Consider the following 12,979-nt stretch of genomic DNA (forward strand, 5'->3'; position numbering starts at 1 on the left):
AAAGAGGTAATTGCAACATTAAGGTCAGAAGTTAAGCAATGAGAACAGAAAACTCAGCAATACATTCTGGACTGGCGTGGGAGGATTTTCAGGTTCACACAGACCTGTTGTTGTAGCTTTGGTCCAGTCTTTAACTTAAGTTCTAATTTCAAAAACACAGTGTTGCAGTACCTGAAAGGAAGGCTGTACACTAGAGAAGAAATGGTTATCTGAAAAACTGGCCGAGACAATCCCAAATGGTTTCTTTGTACTAGCTCTATGTAGTATCTGAGGGATTTTTATTTATTTACTGTTCGGTTTTTAATTTGCGACTTTATGGCCTTTGGTAATAAAAATTGACAGAAGAGAAAAACAGGGAAAAGATAGTGGATATTCTCCCAGAATACTATTCAGACCTGTTTCAAGTTGAAATCAGTAATAGCCAAAAATACCTCTGGATCTCCTTCCTCCTTCCTAAATGAAGCTTTGAAGAACAGTAATTCTATTACAGGTATCTATCTTCGGCACAAATTGCCTGCATTTCCTCTAGAAATACCATAAGATGGTCTATCAATTTCCAAACAGATTTAACAGGCAGATGTTTTGAGAGATGAGGCTCCCACTGGCCCTGTCAGCCCACAGGGAGAGCTCCAAGAATCCTGAGGAGACAGAAGGACAAACTTGACTGGTGGGAGTTTCACAAGTTATCATGGAGGAAAGTAACAAGACTCAAAGATATACATCTACCTAGGAAATCAGACCTTATTACATCCCAAGCAGTATTTGCTTCCTTCTCTTCAATCCCCGCACAAAAATTCTCTAATCAAATGCAGGAAAAGTATTACAAGAAATTCAGCTTCTGTCAAGAGTGCTTAATCTAGTATCAAAATTTCTGTTAGAATATCGAAATATGGGCTTTGATTTGCGGGGCTTTAGCTCTAGATTAACACACCCTTGACGCAGGTGTTGACCAGAAAACAAACTCCTATTACAGGATACAAAGCCTGAGGTGTCAGTACATTAATTGATTATGGGAATAGTCGTGGGATCAGTTTCATGGTTGCCACCTCCAGATTAGAAAAATCCTTTCCTGGTTAGTAAAAACTATAGTAAAAACATGAAGACATACACGTGCACTTGCAAACCAACAGATGTATTTAGGTGTCTCTCTACTGATCCAGAAGCCACCCACAGCCATTTTTTCAGACAGGAATATCTGGAAACAGTTATTCAAATAGGGCAGATTACCTCTGCCATAGGACCAATTCTTATCATCTTTGGTTCGATTGACCCCAAAGTAAAATGCTGACAGTAAAGCTAAGTGAACTTTGCAAGCATCTGGCTAATTATTTATGCCTCTTTCCTGATAACGTATTTTAACTGCTCCATCCTACACTATTATTTAGACTTGACATTTTACAAGATACCTTGGAAATAACAAAATTTGATCAACACTTAAAGAGTGTTCAATAAGAGTTATCACAAACTCAGATTAGCACAATGCAATGTATTCAGAGTAAGTAAATTGATACCTGGCATATAAACTGCTCAATCACAAGCCAAGACAAACATCATGCATCAGGTACACCAACCTATTCTGAAGCATGATGCTGTAGTGACAGATGCAATGGCAACCACAAGGGCAAAGGTAACTTGCATAAAACAGTGGTGAAACCAAAATAAACGAGAAAGGACCCCTGCAGCACATTTGACATAAAAAAGCTCCACAAAATCATAAGAGACACACTCCAAGGTGTCCATGGCCAAGGCTACTGTGATGCCACTCTATCTTTTCTGCTAAGTCAGAATGACATTGGAAAAAGCTACCCAGGAGAGTGGTAGAATTCCTGGAAGTGTTAAAAAATGTGCAGATGTGGCCCTTGGAGACACAGTTTAGTGATGAACATGGAAATGCTGAGTTAACAGTCAGACTTGATGATCTTAGAGATCTTTTTCAACCTTAACAATTCTATGATTGGAAAACATGTCCAGAAACTGAAAAAAAAACCAACCACCATGCCAATGTTAGAGTGCCCAGGGAGCTCTAGGCCAGTCAACCTCACCTCAGTGCACAGAAAGTTATATAAAACAAAATTAGAAATCCCACTCAGTGTTGTACCCAAGAACATGAAACAAGCATTAATGTACCAGCGATATCTTTCAAGGATGAGTATTGGGCACTAGTGTCCAATGTCTCCACTGAACGCCTGCACACAGGACAGGAGCCACTCTCAGAAGGGTCCTGCAAAATGTCAGGGAGGAAGACAAACCAGCTGAAACACTGGAGGGCAGGGCTGCTAATCCAAATGGACCCTGACAGGCTGGAAAGGTGGGAACTACATAAAAGCCAAGGGTAAATAGAAAGTCCCATACCAAGAGTTCAGCAACCCAATGCAGCAACACAGGCTGGGGGCTCAAAAGCTAGGAAGTGGCTTTCCAAAACAGACACAAATTATTAGCAAGCTGAAAATGAGTCAGTAATGAGCCTCTGTAACCAACAAGGCTGCACAAGGAATAGCCTGCAATCTTGGAATGGTTTTATCTTCTGCTGCTTGGCATTGGAAAGACTGCATCTGGAGAACTGTGCCTAGTTTTGGACTTCTCAGACAAGCAAGAAATCAATATACTAGAGAAAGCCAATTAGCTTATATGGATGCTGAAGCATGTGACATATGTCCAAAGGACAAGGAAAAACAGTCAAAAGTTGCAGTGAAGGAAATTCTAGTAACAAAGGTTTCACCCACATGCACAATTAGACTCTCAAATAATGCAAGTTGCCCTGAAAGGCAGGACAATCTCCAACTAGACAATGCTTTCAGCAACCTGACCTGCTTTGACCTTTTTGAGAAAGGACCTGGACTACGTCTTAGGGATAACCTACAAAGTTAGGAAAACATACAAAGCATATAAATTCATGAGACTGGACTAGATACACCATAAAGTGCCAATTACAAGGACACTGTTTATCAAAACCCACTGTAAATCAGCAAAGGTCGTTAAGAATGAAAAGGTATTCAAAATCAAAGCCATTTTCCAGCAGAAAAGGCAACAAAGAGCACCCAAGGCTCTATAGGCAGATCTAGCTCAGCTGACTCCCAGGAAAAATCACAGGAGCATGTATTGTGTAAGTTTTTCTGATCACATAAAGGAAGAGATGTTAATCAGAACAAGAGGCCAGTCTGTCATGAGCAAACCATGCTCAAGGAATGCAACTGCCCTCAATTAGAAAATACCTGGCTAGAATAATGAAAGAAAATAAGTAAATGCACACCGAAAGAAAATATGTAAATATACACACTGCCTTATTAAGAATATTGGCACTGTCTCCCACTGCATTCTGCTTTCTAGGCCAAGGAAATGCAGGCTGAATAAACTGACTTGCATAGCTTGAAAAGTAACTGAACAAGCTTAAAAGATAATCAACTACTACTGTCTGCCATCTGTCAAGTAATCTTGGGTCAATACTGGAGTCTGTAAAACTCAGGATGTTCATCAGAAACATACCATCAATCCTGAGCCCAGCTCCATTCAATCCCACCACATCAAGAACACAAGGAAACTTGGGAGGGTTGAGTACATAACTAAGCTAAAGGAAAAGCTTTATAAAGACGCTCTTTCAGTCTCCCATGCTGTAATCAAATAGCAACTTAGAGCTATTTGAAGGAGACCTGCAAAAGCAACATAGCCAAACCTTTCTTTGCAATAGAAGATGGTAAAACAAGAGGTAACAGCCACAAGTTGTGTCTTGACATTCAAAGGCATCATAAAATCTACTTGCTAAGAAGGCAATGGATGATTGCTATGAAGCAGCAGAATGTTTCTTGGAGGTTTTTAAGACTCAGCTGGACAAAATCGTAATTTTGATCTCAACAGAAAGAAGGTCTAAGTTTTCTCCAGAGTTCTCCACAAATCAACAGTTCACAATTTTTATGGCCCTAAAACAGCAGAAAAAATAAAGCTGAAGGTAAAACAAGGCTCTCAAGTTTTCTAGTACCTTAGTAAATGCAGAGTCTCATGAACACAGCCCATTACAATAACTAAGTGTTTAGGTCAGAGAAAAGGAATCTAAACTAGACCAGTCCCTTAAAAATATAGGAAACTGAAGTAGATGTATTCTATTGATTAGCTGTACCAGGTTAAATAAAAATAAACCCTGCTCTAATGGTGATTTTATGTGACTGAATTCAACACTAGAATGTAAAAGAATAACTAGAAAAATAGCAAGATTCCTTTAGCTGCCTTCTACACTAAGGCTCTGACAATTTATACATTATTCCCACAGGAGAATCATCCAGACCTGACATAAGCTCTTTGATCTGCAGACTGGAAACTACATTCTCATAGCCAGGAACTAGAAAGGGACAGACCGACCTGGTAAGAACACTGCAAAGAGGAACAAGGGAAGTGGGGATTTCATGATGTGAGAGATGAGGTACAATACGATGCCCAGATCTCATCAAAGATTTATCTGGACAAAAAACAAACAATGGATGCCAGATTTTCTCAGGAAAAACAATAAACACAGGCCAAAGACTTTGCAAGCTGTTGTGACTTCAGTCACAAATCTTGACCAATTCTGTGTAAGAAAAACAGCAGCAGTCAGTAGCACATAAAAATGAAACATTTCTTCATTGTACTTTCCAGCACAATTCTCTGTCAAAGTCATATAAGAGTCCCTTTCACATTAGCTTTAAATTGGTAAATAAAAACTGTTAGGCATTATTTGTAAAAAATTAACAAAGCTAAAAAATTAACACTACAGACACAAAGGAAGTAATGTAGTTATACAAAATAATACTGCTTTCCTCTAAAACCAGTGAAGTAATTAGGAAGCTTTATTTTAGTGATCATCTGATGAGCTAACAATACAATGCCTTCAATTTGTTTTGTTCCTGTGTCATTCCCCCATGACACTCCCTCAAGGACTAAAACTGCTGAGAGAATTTCACTAATGACTGTATAAAAATATCAGTGACACGTGGAAACAGGGTACAGCTTACTTATGTTTAGGGTTGTAATGATAAAAAGCTGAAGTGCAGAATGAAAACTGGTATCACTTCTCAAGTCTGAATGAACCTTGTTCGAAGACAACACATGGGAGTCTGTGCAAAGACCTAAGGAGGGAGAAACCCAGTTTTAAGAACTGGGATCTACCTGCAAGACCTTGTCACATGATATTACCATTCATAATATTGTAGCAATGACCAAGAAAGTGTGCAAAGCCCCCACATTAGAGATGCAGGGAAAATAGTTTCTGGGAATCCATTTTGTATCAGACAAGGTGTACATGTCACTGCTAAACATTATAAAAGCAATTACTGAGACAGCTATTCATCAAAGCAGACAGGACTTGCAAATCAAAAAATTGTGATCTTGGAAAGATCCATTTGAGGACTCAAATCAGGAACAGATGGATTGTCCACTAACCTTATTCCAACAAGGCACTTTGCTCTGAAATGAATAATTTCAAAGAGTTTTGGAGATAGGGAATCAAGAAATCAGAAAATAGTTTCAAATCCCACACTGATACATTTGTCTGGCACAAAATTATTCAACAGATAAGATGATGAAAAAGCTGGGGAAATGGATTAGGAAGGCCCACCACAACTTTTAATCAATCTTTATATGTCACTGCAAGTTTTAGCTTTGAGAAGCTCAACATATACTAATGACTTAAAAAAAAAAAAGAGCTTCTGTTAATTATCATAATGTAACTACTACAGTACTCTTGTGGCCTTGACTTCCTCACTATTCTCAAGAAGGTAAAAAAGCAAATGAAAGACTTCCATGGGGATCAGGCACACCTTTATGAAACCTTTATGAAAGTAGCCACACTTTTGAAAGCATCAACTGGTGGTCTACAGCACTTAACAGTCAGCAAGCAGTTATGTTTCGCTACACCTCTGGCAACCACGCTTTAAGTTCGATGCCTGGTCTCTTTCTCATTTGGCAAACACAGGCCTCCAGCTTAACAAAGGTCACAAAACCCAGCTATGCTTGCCCAGTGCTCCAAGAGCAGAGTCCATGCCCTTTGTTATCAGCTAGATCAAAACTCCTTATTTGCCATTGCAGTTTAACACTTGGTTAAACACAGAGCACTGGAGTCAGAGTGAACATAGAGGAAACCCTGAGAAGTTACCCTGGTGTGGCCGAGGGTCCCTGAGGCTTCACACAATACCAGAGACCACAAATGTATCCAAAAGAATAAAGACATGACTTTCTAAAATTGGAGTATGTTTTATCAAACACATTTCAGGATACAGTGGAAGAGGTCCTACACATCACATCTTGCTATTAGATTTAATCACACCAAGATGGTAACTTTCACTTTTTCAGAAGCAACCTGTTTGTGAACTGTTGAGAGCTACCAACATGAAAACGACCCTGAACAAGTACAAGTTTTTTGTCTTGGTTCGTATTTCTTAAAGTAACTTCATAAGCATAATTAAGGTTGGCAATCCCACAGATTACAAGAAAGTGGTAGCTATTCTCCCAGCAAATTCCCAATTTCTCAGTCATTTCGCATGCCTGATGATAAAAAGAATGTCCATGACCTAAACAAAATGAGCAAGAAAGCTGCTTCTCAAAGAAATAAATCTACTCAAAGAAGTCATGTTGATTTCATTTACATGAAAGCAAATAGGATGGCCTCATTTGGTGTAATACGAAACATTTTCCAGAACAGAAGGTAGGATTTTGGGAAACCTTTTAGTCTCAAAGGAAGAACAAGCTGTTCATTTGTACACACTACTGAAATTTATGGGTGAAGTAAAGTAACTTTCAAAGACTGCTTTCCCTGCAAATACTGCATTAAAGAGAGAAAACGGGGCTTTTAAAACTTAAATCGCACAGGGGACTAAACAGAGGGTGGTAGGCATGAATAACATGTAGTTATAATAAATATACTTTATATTCTGAGACTAAACTGCAATGTTAGCAAAACCTCAGTCAAATAGAGTATCTACATGAAAGAACATAAAAAGCTGCTGCTGAAGTACAATGTCTACATGGTAAGAAAGGTTTCCAGGGGGGAAAAAAATCTATGCCAGGTCTCTTCTGACAAACAAGTTTCAAAGACACAGCAGACTCATGTCAAGAGAATCTTGTAAATAAACTTTCGGAGCTGTCCATTGCATTAGAAAGTCAAAGGGAGAATAAATCGCTTTGGAATGGATAGCATGAGAAAATTGTCACAAATACAGTAAAGTTTGCAAAGCATGTGATTTGTTTATTAGAATTATGTTGAACATCAGTATTTTCGGAAGCAGTGGGCAAAACTGAAATGCAACACCATGATTACAGACCGGGATAAAACTTTGCTGAAGTTAGAGGTGAGCATGCTATTTTTCGTGAACAAGAACCCATCATGCTTATGTTTGGATACAGAGAGAAGAAATATCCCTGGTCTCTACACTTCAGCACAAATCACCGTACAAACAAAAGCATGCTCAAAAGTGAACGGTTATGTGAATTTTAGGGAAGAAGACATGGCCATTCGCAGGGTATTGCTTCAAAGGAGATAGAGAAGTATCAAAATATGCTAAAAAAAAAAAAGAGTGAAGAAATAGATTATCAAGGACACGTGGACAAGAAAAAAGTGAAAATAGCACTGAGGGAGAGGAAACATATACAAGTCTGCTTGTGGTCTAAGAATTTGGGAAAAAAACACTTGGTCACTAAACAAAGATTATGCTTCTTTACCATGTAGTTCCTACTATCCCTAGGGAAAAAGAGAACTTTTGAAAAGAAAAACACCAAAAACCTATTTGGCTCTTCAACCTTATGTTCTATACTCTTATTTCTTCTCCTACATCAAAAGAACTACAGCTGCCACATTTCTATTGGACAGATGTTTAAGTAATACGTCCAACATTCAATGAAACATAAAAATGCAACAATTTAAAGTAACAGCAACCTGCATATTCCCTTAAACCACAGCTCCCAGAAGTTAAGCATTTGAAGAAACATCCATCTTTCAGCAGCAATAATAACAGGCAAAAGCAGGAAAAAGCAAATCTATTTCACCTTATGTTCAATAACTTATTTTCCACTTCCTATCAGAATAAGATTCAGTACTTCATGGAGAGCATCATTCTTTCTTTTATCTTGTCAAGTAATGCAAAGTTCAAAGAGCATAATGAATAGAGCAAGAAGCTGATGTTAAATTTAAAAGAAAAGTCCACAAGTACAATTAGCATCACACTGCCCTTGATTTGGGTTCCCCCTTCCTTTCCTATGCTGTTCAGCATAAATCTCCCCACGAAACTATCCCTTTTTTCTTTGTTTCTTCCATATTTCCATGTTAGTTATTCTCCTGAAACCTAAAATATGCTCCAAATTCAAAACATCTTTTTCTGCCCGTTTTATTATTTCAACTTGCATATGTTCTTACACCAACTGTTTATCCCACCTTCAGCTTAGCTCTCCAGCTGCTGCTGGTTTTCTTGCTTTCTAATGAAGACATAAAAGAATTAGTCAAAATTCCATCGACTCACAGTAGATCAACTTACTAGTCACAGCTGCATTCCCCAGTAACCCCTCAACCCCTGCTTGCTGCTTACCACCTCCTCATGCTTCCTGCAGCAGCTGTACATTCTGATACTCATCCACTCACCTGAACAGGTTAGGAATGCACTGCAAGCAGAGACATGAAAACAAACTGAAGCAGACTGCGTGAAGCTCTGTGCAAAGGACACAGAAGTCAAACAGGAGAACCAGTGATCAGAAGACATGAGTAACACCAGTATTAGGTCCCTTTCTGAGTCATTACAGCAATTTAATTGTACTACTGATATGAGGCCTGGAGTCCGAGTCCTTCCAAGTAAGAAGCACTGGTTCTGCTCATCAGGAGGGCAGGACAGGGAACTGAACAGCCAGGCTGGACACAGTGGTGTGGGAGCCAGAAGGTTTCTCCACAACCAGTGCTGCAGGATGGCCTGCACATGCCAGTGCTCTGACATGCAGACCTACAGTTCTAGTCACAAGAGGATCCAAAGACCATTCACCACGCTGGGAAAAACTGCAGCTTGTTCCTCATCGCACCAGTAACACCTGAAGTTAACTCTATTACAGCATTTTGCACAATTGCCCAGCTGCTCCCATCAAGATAACTCTGCTAAATCTGATAACTCATGGCTTTGAACAAATACATACAGGGACAAAGCCTGTGCTCATCACAGCTTCAAATAAGATTCCAGCTATCATCTGATACTCATTCCAGATCAGTGTTACAATTTCTTTCATGAGGTAAAATGTGAGGTGTCAGACTCCGCAAAAAGTTTGTATCACAAGTGTTTTCTTTTTTAAACTACAGATTTGAATGAAGAGTTGGTCTAAACAAAGGAAAGTGGTAACAGAATCTAAACAGAAGCCAGAGATGAGATGGAAAAAGGAAAGACTCCAGTGAACAGCATGGTAGCAGCAGGAGGAAGCAAAGATACTGAAGAAAGAAACAAGGATAGTGATGAAAGAAACCCTGCTAAACCTGAAGTTGTAGCATTGCTGGTTAGACATTGTTCTGGCACATCAGGATTACCTAACATTTGGTAGCAAGGTGCTGTCACACTACATGAGGTGGTTGTGCAACCCCAGCAATCTAAACAAGTAGTTCTCATTCATTTCACCAGTGACTATGTAGTCAGGCTTGTATTCAGTGTAAAAACTTCTATTTGTTTCACGACTAATTGTTCTTTAAGCTCAGACATTTCATATTACATGGTTTTTTTTTTCCTATTATGAATATTCTTTTACCAGAATAATTTACTTCCCCCAGTATAACCTGTTTACAAGCCTCACAAAACATCTAAATGTCATCATTCAACATGTAAGCTGGAATCCATGTTTTCAAACATTTCACTGGGAATTCTACACAGCAGTTTGTCAGGAGCAGAAAAAAACACAGCCACATTGCTATTAAGAGCATGCCTGAAATAAGTAAGTGAAAAGTACCTGTCCTTCATATCCTGCAAACATGTTTTCTGTACAAATACATACATAGCATGCTTTAAAGCTGAAACCTTGAAATTATGATTCTACTACTCAATAAAAATAACCCTAGACATCATCCAAAATTCTCTGTCAAAGTCATATAAGAGTCCCTTTCACATTAGCTCTAAATTGGTAAATAAAAACTGTTAGGCATTATTTGTAAAAAATTAACAAAGCTAAAAAATTAACACTACAGACACATCAAAGGAAGCAATGTAGTTATACAAAATAATACTGCTTTCCTCTAAAACCAGTGAAGTAATTAGGAAGCTTTATTTTAGTGATCATCTGATGAGCTAACAATACAATGCCTTCAATTTGTTTTGTTCCTGTGTCATTCCCCCATGACACTCTCTCAAGGACTAAAACTGCTGAGAGAATTTCACTAATGACTGTATAAAAATATCAGTGACACGTGGAAACAGGGTACAGCTTACTTATGTTTAGGGTTGTAATGATAAAAAGCTGAAGTGCAGAATGAAAACTGGTATCACTTCTCAAGTCTGAACCTTGTTCGAAGACAACACATGGGAGTCTGTGCAAAGACCTAAGGAGGGAGAAACCCAGTTTTAAGAACTGGGATCTACCTGCAAGACCTTGTCACATGATATTACCATTCATAATATTGTAGCAATGACCAAGAAAGTGTGCAAAGCCCCCACGTTAGAGATGCAGGATCACTCCTTTTTCCAGACAAGGTGCCCTCATTATAACAAACCACAAGAACGGAAAAATAAAATTTCATTTAAAAGAAATCAAAGCTATCAATACAAAACAAAAAACAGCACTGAAAACAGTGCAATTAGGAAGCTGTAGGGTAAATCTTGTCAAGTTTACTGGTAAATTCGTTGGATTGGCCAGTAATATTGGAAATTTTACCATTACACATATACAATTTATTGTAATTGGCCTTGTGAATCAAATGAAACAGATGTTATGTAGAAGAGAGTGTGTCGAAAATCAAGAGATGTTAGTGAGTTAGGATTTTTGACTCGCAGAACTAGTTGAAGCTGGATGTTTGGAAAATTAGAGCTACCTATGGGTCAAAGGCAAGGATGAGTTGATGGGGAAGTCCACATTAGTTCTTTAAGACCTCAACACATCTATTCCAGAAAGTTCCTGGACTGCACTTTATTGCAAGTTAAGTGGACACTCACAGAGTGAGGTAAAGAAGAATCATACATGCTTGCCTTTTTTCATAGGCATTGGCTTAGGGTACTGTCCAAGATTCATAAAAAATACACTGACTTCAACTGCTCTGATATAAACCTTGTAGTAATTCCACGATGGAAAGTATCAAGTCTTATGCTTATCCAGGTCATCGCTTACCAAGGTCTGTAAACATGTGACCACTTCCCTTACTGACATTGTAAGCAAGTGTCACAAGAAAATAGAAAGCTGTATTGCAAACTACATAATTAGTAATTGAAGGCTTCTAGTCTCTGAGGTACACAGAATACAGATTCATATCCAGATTCAGACACAGGCCCATGTGGATGGACTTTCACCATAAGGTCCCAGAGGGCCAAGAGTATACAACACCTAAAAAAAAATAAGAGTCTACATCATTCAAGCCATTCAAGGCTTTATTATTACAATTAAGTTGCAAGAAAATAAGCTGTTTCTTCATTTTTGCAATGCAGCAAAAAACTTATCACTAAGAAAGCTCTCAACAACTGTCATGTCGCAAATAGCCCTTCATCATTATCCTAATTTCTTTCACCACACATTTCCATTCCAGCATTTTCTTGCTTCCTGAACCTGCTGCTCACCCTGTCTGGCACAGGCACCTCTTCTCTCGTGTAGCAACTACAGGTGTGAAGGTGGGCTCTGACAGTGATGATGCCCTGGGACCAGCAGTGACAGCAAACCTGACAAACAGCAGGTTCCCAAAAGAGGGTGCGAGCCCGCAGGATCCCTGCTTTTCCAAACCAGTACCTCCTCTACTAAAATACACGTCTTTCCACTTAAAAAAATTTCATCTCGCTTTTAGCTGTTAAGAATTTATAATCTTATTTTTCCCTTTGCCTATTTATAGGCCCTTCAGGTCACAGACTTTTCCTTCGTTTCTTGTTTTATAACACACCACCAAGATAACAACTATCACTCAGCTGCGAGAGATGCTTCACAGTAACACGCGCTAACACACAGAAAAAAACACCACAAATAGCATCACCTCAGTTATTTTCTGGAAAAGGAGACACCACTTTAGGACTCGTTTCATGAAGTCTCCTCCATGACAAAACAAGTCAAGGGAGCAAGGCTTCTTTCCGCATGGGATGTGCCAGTCCACCCTCAGGCGCACGCCTGGAGATCTCCAGCGGCGCTCGCTGGAACGGGTGGGTCTGTTACAGACCTGACCCCGACACAGCCGGGCCGGCGGCACCTCCCTGCTGGGCGAGGCTGCGGCGGGGGGACCGCCCGCGGGCTGGGGTGGCTCTCGGACCCGGCACAGGGGCTTGAGGGGCAGGGGAGGCAGGGCAGGAGGCTGCGGCACTTACCTTCCCCGTTGGCAGGCTCCCGGCACGGCGGCGGCCGGCGCTGTCTGTGCCGACACCGGGCGGAAGCAGCCGCGAGGAGGGGCCGGGCCGCTCCTTCCGCCGGGGTCGCGGGGCGCTGAGGGCGGGCCCGGCCCGCCTCCCGCCGCCCGCGCCGTGAGGGCGGCGGCTGCGACCCCCTGGGGCGGGGACCGGCTTCCGCACAGCCCTGCCTGCCCAGCCCTGCCTGCCCAACCCTGCCTGCCCAGCCCTGCTCGCCCGGGCTCGAGAGCCTGCCCCCCGCTTGCGAATGGCAGGAGCCAGAGGGGAGGTCGTCCCGGGACGCGCGTTTCGGGGTTTTCCTCCTGCCTGTTATTCACTCTTTCTCACAGGTCACGGTTTTTTGGGAATTCTGGCAAAGGAGAAAAGGAATAAGTAGTTTTGAAAGAGGAAAATGAGCTGGAGTGACAGAGAAAATGGTAGAGAAAGGGGTAGTGAAGTGCAGGCTTACCCTTCAGCATGTTTGAAGGCTAGCA

General features: G+C 40.5%; 1 protein-coding gene across 1 annotated transcript in view; it reads right to left on the reverse strand.

Annotated features, from left to right (window-relative positions):
- The window catches only part of LDAH (lipid droplet associated hydrolase), a 122,611-nt gene extending 110,017 nt beyond the window's left edge, over positions 1–12,594 (reverse strand). Inside the window, exon 1 of the mRNA XM_021525335.2 lies at positions 12,468–12,594. The gene's annotated coding sequence lies outside the window, so the exon portion shown is untranslated. The remainder of the gene's footprint in view (positions 1–12,467) is intronic.
- Between the last annotated feature and the right edge of the window lie 385 nt (positions 12,595–12,979).

The sequence above is a fragment of the Lonchura striata genome, chromosome 3 (genome assembly GCF_046129695.1).
Source record: "Lonchura striata isolate bLonStr1 chromosome 3, bLonStr1.mat, whole genome shotgun sequence".
NCBI classification, from domain to species: Eukaryota; Metazoa; Chordata; class Aves; order Passeriformes; family Estrildidae; genus Lonchura; species Lonchura striata.